The sequence below is a fragment of the Saccopteryx leptura genome, chromosome 1, assembly GCF_036850995.1.
Source record: "Saccopteryx leptura isolate mSacLep1 chromosome 1, mSacLep1_pri_phased_curated, whole genome shotgun sequence".
NCBI lineage: Eukaryota > Metazoa > Chordata > Mammalia > Chiroptera > Emballonuridae > Saccopteryx > Saccopteryx leptura.
Genome location: NC_089503.1, coordinates 250,915,535 through 250,924,479, shown reverse-complemented (window position 1 = coordinate 250,924,479; position 8,945 = coordinate 250,915,535).

Below are 8,945 nucleotides of genomic sequence, written 5' to 3'. Positions count from 1 at the left end.
ACAGTCAACATCAAACTCCCTGAGTCGGTTGGGCCCGGGTGGATATTCTCCACTTCACTCCCACCTTCTACTTAGAGCTCCTATGGGAGCAGAGAGCCAGTAGCTTGGGGAAAGGGTGTGGACACTGTTGAAGGTCTTCAGGTGAGGAAGGGACCCTTCCAGGAAGGGTCTCCGAGCAAAGTTGGCACAGCTAAGCAGCCTCATGGGCCAGCCCCCCTTCTCTCTTTACTTCAGCCCCAGGCAGAACTTGACCCAAGGCCTTGACCCCTCCATGCCAGGCCTCCAGCTACACAGCTCTTCATAAATGGTGGTGGTGGTGGTGGGGTGTCAATGAGCTCCCTGCTCCCCTTAATCCACAGACTGGCTCATGTCTCTGGTTAACTGTTCCATGGCAGATGAAGTCCAGATGGGTCACATTCACTCAGTCCCACCTTTCTCCACACCTGGTGCTGATCCACTGCAACTAGAGCATCAGATGTTCCTGGGTTACCATGCAGTTTCTTTAACTTTCATCACTTCCGAGTAAAGATCCCTGAGACACCACCTCTCTCCCCCACCCCATCATGTATTGAATATATCCTATGTGCTTTATTATTATAAGCTCCATAAGTCCGACCTGTGGTGGAGCATCAGATAGAGCATCAGAGCATGGACCTAGAACACTGAGGTCGCTGGTTCAAACCCTGGGCTTGCCTGGTCAAGGCACATAGAAATGCTTCTCGCTTCCTCTGTCTCTCTGACCAACCCCTCCACCCCTGTCTAAAAGTCAATCAACCAATAAAATAGTAATAATAAAGAATAGCTCCATGAGGAAAGGAAGATTCTGTTTGTTGCATGTATTGTCCTCAGCATTAAGGACAGGGCCTAGAACATGGTAGGTGCTCAATAGAGATGTTGGTTACAAAATTAATAAATGAATGAATGAATGTCCGATGCTCATCTTGATATTTAAATCCTAGATACTATCCCTTGTGACACTTGTCACAACTGTCCTGATGCTCACCCCAACCATTATATCCCAGCAACTGTCTCTTGTGACAGCTCCTTATGACTGCCTTCTGCATACCTGACTAATTACCCTACTTCTGCCTTCCCCCATCTTTCCCCAGCCCCAGGGTAGGTTGTACTACCTCGAATACCTCTATGCCAATTTGTGTCTGTTCTCAACCCTTTGTCAATTTTGGGCAGTTGGGTTTTGGGACATGTGAGGGTCTTCTTGTTCCTCTCCTGCATTCTCCTTTCCCTTTCTCACCCTAACCCCCACTCTCCTGTCCACAGTTGGTTGCTGAGCACAGCAAGCTGCTCCTGAAACTTGTTAGTGGACTTACTGAGTGGTGTGGCCATGGTCTGTATAGTTGACATCACTGTGATGTGTGTGTTTTTTTTGTTTGATTTTACTTTTTTATTATTTATTTATTTATTTCCAATACAGAGAGTCAGAGAGAGGGATGGATAGGGACAGACAGACAGGAACGCAGAGAAATAAGAAGCATCAATCATCAGTTTTTCGTTGCGACACCTTAGTTATTCATTGATTGCTTTCTCATATGTGCCTTGACCGTGGGCCTTCAGCAGACCGAGTAACCCCTTGCTTGAGTCAGTGAACTTGGGTCCAAGCTGGTGAACCTTGCTGAAACCAGATGAGCCTGCGCTCAAGCTGACGACCTCGGGGTCTCAATTCTGGGTCTTCCGCATCCCAGGCCGATGCTCTATCCACTGCGCCACCCCCCCTGGTCAGGCAACAACACTGTGATGTTTTAAAGTTTAAGGGTTGACTTTGGCTACGCTGGACCTGGACACCCTCAGCATTCTATGGATGTACTGCATCATGCTGTCCAGGGCCTGAGGTAGGGGCTCCCTCACATCCCAGAGCAGAGTGTAGGAAGTTACTGAAGAGATGTGGAATAGCTCCCCTAAATCCTGCTGCAGACTTGGACTCAAGGCCAAAGTGGGAGAGGTTATGCAGAGGAGCCTGAGGCTGTGCCCATCCAACAACCAGAAGACTCAGATTCACTCAACAAGCATTTACTGGGTGCCTCCTTTGTACCCGTCACCATTATAACTCTTAAGAAACAGCAGTGAGCAGAAAGTGATTCCTGACCTTGGGGAGCTAGCATTCTATTGGGGGAGACAGTCCAAAGACCCATGTTCTACAGAATATTTTACAACTATTTTCAGCTTGTAAAATATCAAGTGCAACTGTAAAACTGTTTAGGATTTGATTTTGTCTATTATCTGGTTAACCTTAATCTACTTTTGAACTTTGAATATATTACTTTATGTAATTCATAACTTTTTAAAGTCTCTTTTTGCTGGTATGTAGAGCTTGATTCTCTGTGTTCTGTGTATTAATTTAGGTATTTTTAATTTTTTTTTACAGAGACAGAGAGAGGGATAGACAGGGACAGACAGACAGGAACAGAGAGATGAGAAGCATCTATCATTAGTTTTTTTTTTTCGACACCTTAGTTCATTGATTGCTTTCTCATATGTGCCTTGACCATGGACCTTCAGCAGACCAAGTAACCCCTTTCTTCCTTCTTTCTTTCTTTCTTTCTTTCTTTCTTTCTTTCTTTCTTTCTTTCTTCCTTCCTTCCTTCCTTCCTTCCTTCCTTCCTTCCTTCCTTCCTTCCTTCCTTCCTTCCTTCCTTCCTTCCTTCCTTCCTCCCTCCCTCCCTCCCTCCCTCCCTCCCTCCCTCCCTCCCTCCCTCCCCTCCCTCAAGCTGGAAACAGGGAGAGACAGTCAGACAGACTCCCGTATGCGCCCGACCGGGATCCACCCGGCACGCCCACCAGGGGCGATGCTCTGCCCACCAGGGGGCGATGCTCTGCCCCTCCGGGGGCGTGGCTCTGCCGCAACCAGAGCCACTCTAGCGCCTGGGGCAGAGGCCAAGGAGCCATCCCCAGCGCCCGGGCCATCTTTGCTCCAATGGAGCCTTGGCTGCGGAAGGGGAAGAGAGAGACAGAGAGGAAGGAGGGGGGGAGAGGTGGAGAAGCAGATGGGCGCTTCTCCTATGTGCCCTGGCCGGGAATCGAACCCGGGTCCCCTGCACACCGGGCCGACGCTCTACCGCTGAGCCAACCGGCCAGGGCGTAACCCCTTTCTTGAGCCAGCGACCTTGGGTTCAAGCTGGTGAATTTTTGCTCAAACCAGATGAACTCACGCTCAAGCTGGCGACCTCGGGGTCTTGAACCTAGGTCTTCCGCATCCCAGTCCGACGCTTTATCCACTGCGCCACCGCCTGGTCAGGCTAATTTAGGTATTTTTTTATGTCTACTGTCATCCTGCCACCTCAAACAAAACATTAAAATACATTAATTAATTCAACACTTATATGTATTTTCAAACAAATACAGGTTGTGTGCCATATCCAAAAGGAAATATAAAATTAACTTGAACAAGGGAAGAGAAATATAAGTTCTCCAAGTGCTCAGAATTTGTTTCCAAATTTATGAGGTAAAGATGTGAAATGCAGCCCAGGCTGGGTGGTTCAGTTGGTTAGAGCACCCTCCGGGCATGCCGAGCTTGCAGGCTGGATCCCCTGTCAGGGCACATGTGAGAATCAACCAACAACAGCATGAATGGGTGGAATGACAAATCGGTGTTTCTCTCTCTGTGTCTCTGTCCCTTCCGCTCTCTCTAAAAGTCAATTTAGCCTAACGGGTAATGGCACAGTGAATAGAGCGTTGATCTATGATGCTGAGATCCTGAGTTCGAAACCCCAGGTCACTGGCTTGAGCGCAGGCTCATCAGCTTGAGTGCAGGGTCCCTAACTTGAACGTGGGATCATTAACATGATCTATGGTCACTGGCTTGAGCTCAAAGGTCACTGGCTTGAAGCCCAAGGCTTGAGCAAGGGGTCACTGGCTCAGCTGGACCCCTTCCCCCAGTGAAGACACGTATGAGAAGCAATCAATGAGCAACTAAAGTGCCACAGCTATAAGCTGATGCTTCTCATCTCCTTTCCTTTCTCTATAAACAAACAAACAAACAAACAAATAAATACATAGTCAGTTAAAAAAAAGAAGTCCTTGGCTCAGTGGTAGAGTGTCGACCTGGCATGTGGATGTCCCGGGTTCAATTCCCAGTCAGTACACACAGAAGAAGCACCCACCTGCTTCCCCCTTCTTCCCCCTCCCCCTTCTCTCTCTCTGTCTTTTCTTCTCCTGCAGCCATGACTGGATTGATTCCGGCGAGTTGGCCCCAGGTGCTGAGAATGGTTCCATGGCTCTGAAAATAGCTCGGTTGTGAGCATGGCCCCATATGAGCAAGCATCAACCCCAGACGAGGGTCACCAGGTGTATCCCCATTGGGGTGCATGTGGGAGCCAGTCTGTCTCCTCTTCTCTTATAAAAAAAAAGATAGGGAAAAAAAAACAAAGAAAGAAAATATGGCCATGGCCAGGTGACTCTGTGGATGAGGAATCACCCTGGTGCACCGAAATCACGAGTTTGACCCCCAGTCACAGCAGGTATGAGAAGCAATCAATGAGTACACAACTAAATGGAACAGCTAAGTGAAACAACAAGTTCCACTTAGAGAGCGAGTTCTCTCTCTCCCTCCCCCCTCCCTTTCCCTCTCTCTTCCTCTTTTTTTCTCTCTCAAATCAATGGGGAAAATTTTTAAGTAAAGTGCTACATGTGATTAACAAAATAATTGATATTAATAGACTAAGAAATTTTTGCCCTGGCCAGATAGCTCAGTTGGTTAGAGCATTGGCCTAGAGAGCTGAGGTTGCCAGTTTAATCCCTGGTCAGGGCACATACAGGAACAGATTGATGTTCCTGTCTCTCCTTTCCTCTGTCTCTCTCGAATCAATAAAATAAACAATAAAATTAACAAATATATAGACTAAGAATTTTTTTTTTCTTTGTATTTTTCTGAAGCTGGAAACGGGGAGAGACAGTCAGACAGACTCCCGCATGTGCCCGACCGGGATCCACCCGGCACGCCCACCAGGGGCGACGCTCTGCCCACCAGGGGGCGATGCTCTGCCCCTCCGGGGCGTCGCTCTGTCGCGACCAGAGCCACTCTAGCGCCTGGGGCAGAGGCCAAGGAGCCATCCCCAGCGTCCGGGCCATCTTTGCTCCAATGGAGCCTTGGCTGCGGGAGGGGAAGAGAGAGACAGAGAGGAAGGAGAGGGGGAGGGGTGGAGAAGCAGATGGGTGCTTCTCCTGTGTGCCCTGGCCGGGAATCGAACCCAGGACCTCTGCACGCCAGGCTGACGCTCTACCACTGAGCCAACCGGCCAGGGCTATGTATGATATACTTTAAAAGTTTAGCCTGACCAGGTGGTGGCGCAGTGGATAGAGCATCGGACTGGGATGCGGAAGGACCCAGGTTCGAGACACCGAGGTCGCCAGCTTGAGCGCGGGCTCATCTGGCTTGAGCAATAAAGCTCACCAGCTTGAACCCAAGGTCTCTGGCTCCAGCAAGGGGTTACTCGGTCTGCTGAAGGCCCACGGTCAAGGCACATATGAGAAAGCAATCAATGAACAACTAAGAAGTCACAACGCACAACGAGAAACTAATGATTGATGCTTCTCATTTCTCTCTCCGTTCCTGTCTGTCTGTCCCTGTCTATCTCTGCCTATGTAAAAAAAAAAAAAGAAAAAGAAAAAGAAAAAAAATTATTAAAAGTTTATTTAAGTCTGGCCTGTGGTGGCGCAGTGGATAAAACATCAACCTGGAATGCTGAGGTCACTGGTTCAAAACCCTGGGCTTTTCTGGTCAAGGTAAATATGGGAGTTGATGCTTCCTGCTCCTCCTTCCTTCTCTCTCTCCTATCTAAAATGAATAAATAAAATCTAAAATAATAATAAAAAAGTCTATTTAAAAACTTTACATCCATTAAAATGAATATTATTTTAAAAAAGAATGTAACAAGGGTTAGTGAGGGTGTGAAAAAAGTGGAACCCTCATACACTTCTGGTGGAAATGTCAAATGGTTCAACTACTACAGAAAACAGTATAGTAACTCCTCAAAAAATGAAAAATAGAGCTGCCATATGATTTAGCAATTCCACTTCTGGGAATATATCCAGAAAAATTAAAAGCACAGACTCAAAAAGATAGTTACCCACCATATTCACAACAGCACGATTCACAACTGCAAAGGCAACTGAAGTGTCTGTCGACAGATGTACTAATAAACAAATTGTGGTATGTACACACAATGGAATATTATACAGACTTAAAAAGGAAATTTTGTCCTTTTGTGGCTGGTTTATTCACTGGTTTACTACTGTATAATTCGACTTATATGAGATCCCTAGAGAAGTTAAATTATCATGCAAACAGAAAGTAAAATGGTGAGTGTCAGGGATTCAGGGAGAGGGAATGGAGAGAAAGTGTTTAATGGTGACATTTTTCATCTTGGAGGATAATAAAAGTCCAGGAGATGGACGATGATACACAACAACATAATTGTATTTAATACACAGATTTGTACACTTAAATGGAAGATTTTAACATATATTTTAGTACGAGTTTTTTTTTTTTTAGTTTGTTTTTAAAAGGTGATAAGAAATAAGGTTCGCCTGACCTGTGGTGGCACAGTGGATAAACCAGCGACCTGGAATGCTGAGGTCCACAGTTGGAAATTCAGGGCTTGCCTGGTCAAGGCACATACGAGAAGCAACTACGAGTTGATGCCTCCCGTTCCTCTTTCCCTTCCTCTCTATCCTCTCTCTAAAATCAATAAATAAAACATTTTAATTAAAAAAAAGATAAGGTTTGATAGGAGTGGGGTGGGGGCTCCTGGGCCCCACAAATAAGCTGTTAATAACCTGAGTGCATAAAATGGGGGCTTTGCAGTAGCAGAGGCTCCAAGCGAGGACGATTATTTGCCCCCATAAAGCCATTTCTGCAATCCCTTGGCTTCCAAGAGGTAGGGCGCGGACGAGGAGACGCAGCCACTCGTAGGATGCCTCAATCACTCCGCGCAGCCAAAGAGGATCCGCCGCATCAAGATTCCTGTGATTGGCCGATTTGAGAAGCGCTGCAACCAATCATCTACCGGTCTAGAGGGCCTGAACACACCCTCCCCAGCACGTTGACAGCCATGTGGACAGCTGCTGCCCGCGCTACTGCCCTCTGCCGGGCTCTCCTAGTTAAGGCGCAGGCTCAGTTAGCTCTGCTCAGCTGCGGCGGGGGTAAGGGCGCATGTGGGCAGTGGTGGGGTTGCTGATCTGGCAACCTGGCTTCAGATCTCCCAGTCGCCCATTTCCCTTTTGGGGCAGTTACAGTTCTTATTTTCTTATTTACTTTACAAAAGTACAAACACAAGCATACTTTTTTTTTTTTTTTTGGTATTTATTAACACAGACCACAATGGTATGTGTGAATTATGTAGACCCTTTAACATGCTGTCCTCAAAACAACTCGAGGGAAAATAGCAGCCTCTTGATGGAGGATCCTGGCTGACACCACCTAAATCAAGGGACCAAGGTTAACGTCACCATCAATGAGTCATAATAACATAAACCCCCACCTCCCCAAGGGAACATCACCTCTCTGGTATCCTGGTCTCCTTCCCAGTAATGCAAAAACCTCAGTCTAATCAAGACAAGCCAAACTAAGAGACAGTGCCAAGAATTACTGACCACTACCTTTCTTTTCTTTTTTTAAAAAATTTACTTACTGATTTTAGAGAGAGAGACAGAGAGAGAGAGAGAGAGAGAGAGAGAGAAGAAGTGGGGCAGGGAGAGAAAGCTCTAACCAACTGAGCTACCTGGCCAGGAGTTGACCAGTACTTTTCAAAAGTGTCAAGGTCATGAAAGACTAAGGGACTGTCACTGACTGGAAGAGTCTAAGGAGACATGACTATTAAATGTGATGAGGAATCCTGGATTGTATCCTGGAACAGAAATAGGACATGAGTAAGAAAACAAGAAATCTGAATCAAGTTTGCAGTTTATTAATAGTATTGTACCAAGTTTAATTTCTTAACTTTAATAAATGTACTATGGTTATGTAAGATGTTAACAATCAGGACAGCTGGGTGAAGGGTATGTAGAAACTCTTTCTTAAAAAGATTTTATTTATTCATTTTAGAAAGAAGGGGGGCAAGCAGAAAGCATTAACTCTCACATGTGCCTTGACTAGGCAAGCTCAGGGTTTCCAACCAGTGACCTCAGCATTCTAGGTCAATCCTTTATCTACTGAGGCACCACAGGTCAGGCAGGTATGTGGGAACTCTTTACATTATTTTTGAACCTTTTCTATAAGTCTTAAATTATCTCAAAATAAAAAGTAATAAAGTAGTAAATAAATAAAATTATGAAACAAGCACTATTAATACGCTATTTTCCAGAGGAGAAAAATGAGGCATAGAGAGGTAAAGACCCCTGAACAAGGTCATATAGCCAGAAAGCACCAGGGTATGTCTCAGACCCATGGGAGATGGACCAAGAGCCCCTCCCTGGTGCCTTTATTTAAATTAAACAAAGTACTGCATGTTCTGCCTTCATCTTTATCTTTCTCACTGGTTCCTTATAGATAGACCTATAGGGTGCCTTGTTATTAAAAGGCCACTGAAATACATGTTCTTGAAATACATACCTCATTGTTTACATCTATACGTGTACTTCTTCTTTGGTGACAGAGACAGAGATAGAGAGAGGGACAGATAGGGACAGACAGACAGGAAGGGAGAGAGATGAGAAGCATCAATTTTTTTGTGTGTGTGTTTTTCTGAAGCTGGAAACGGGGAGAGACAGTCAGACAGACTCCCGCATGTGCCCGACCGGGATCCACCCGGCACGCCCACCAGGGGGCGACGCTCTGCTCACCAGGGGGTGATGCTCTGCCCCTCCGGGGCGTCGCTCTGTCGCGACCAGAGCCACTCTAGTGCCTGGGGCAGAGGCCAAGGAGCCATCCCCAGCGCCCGGGCCATCTTTGCTCCAATGGAGCCTCGGCTGCGGGAAGGGAAGAGAGAGACAGA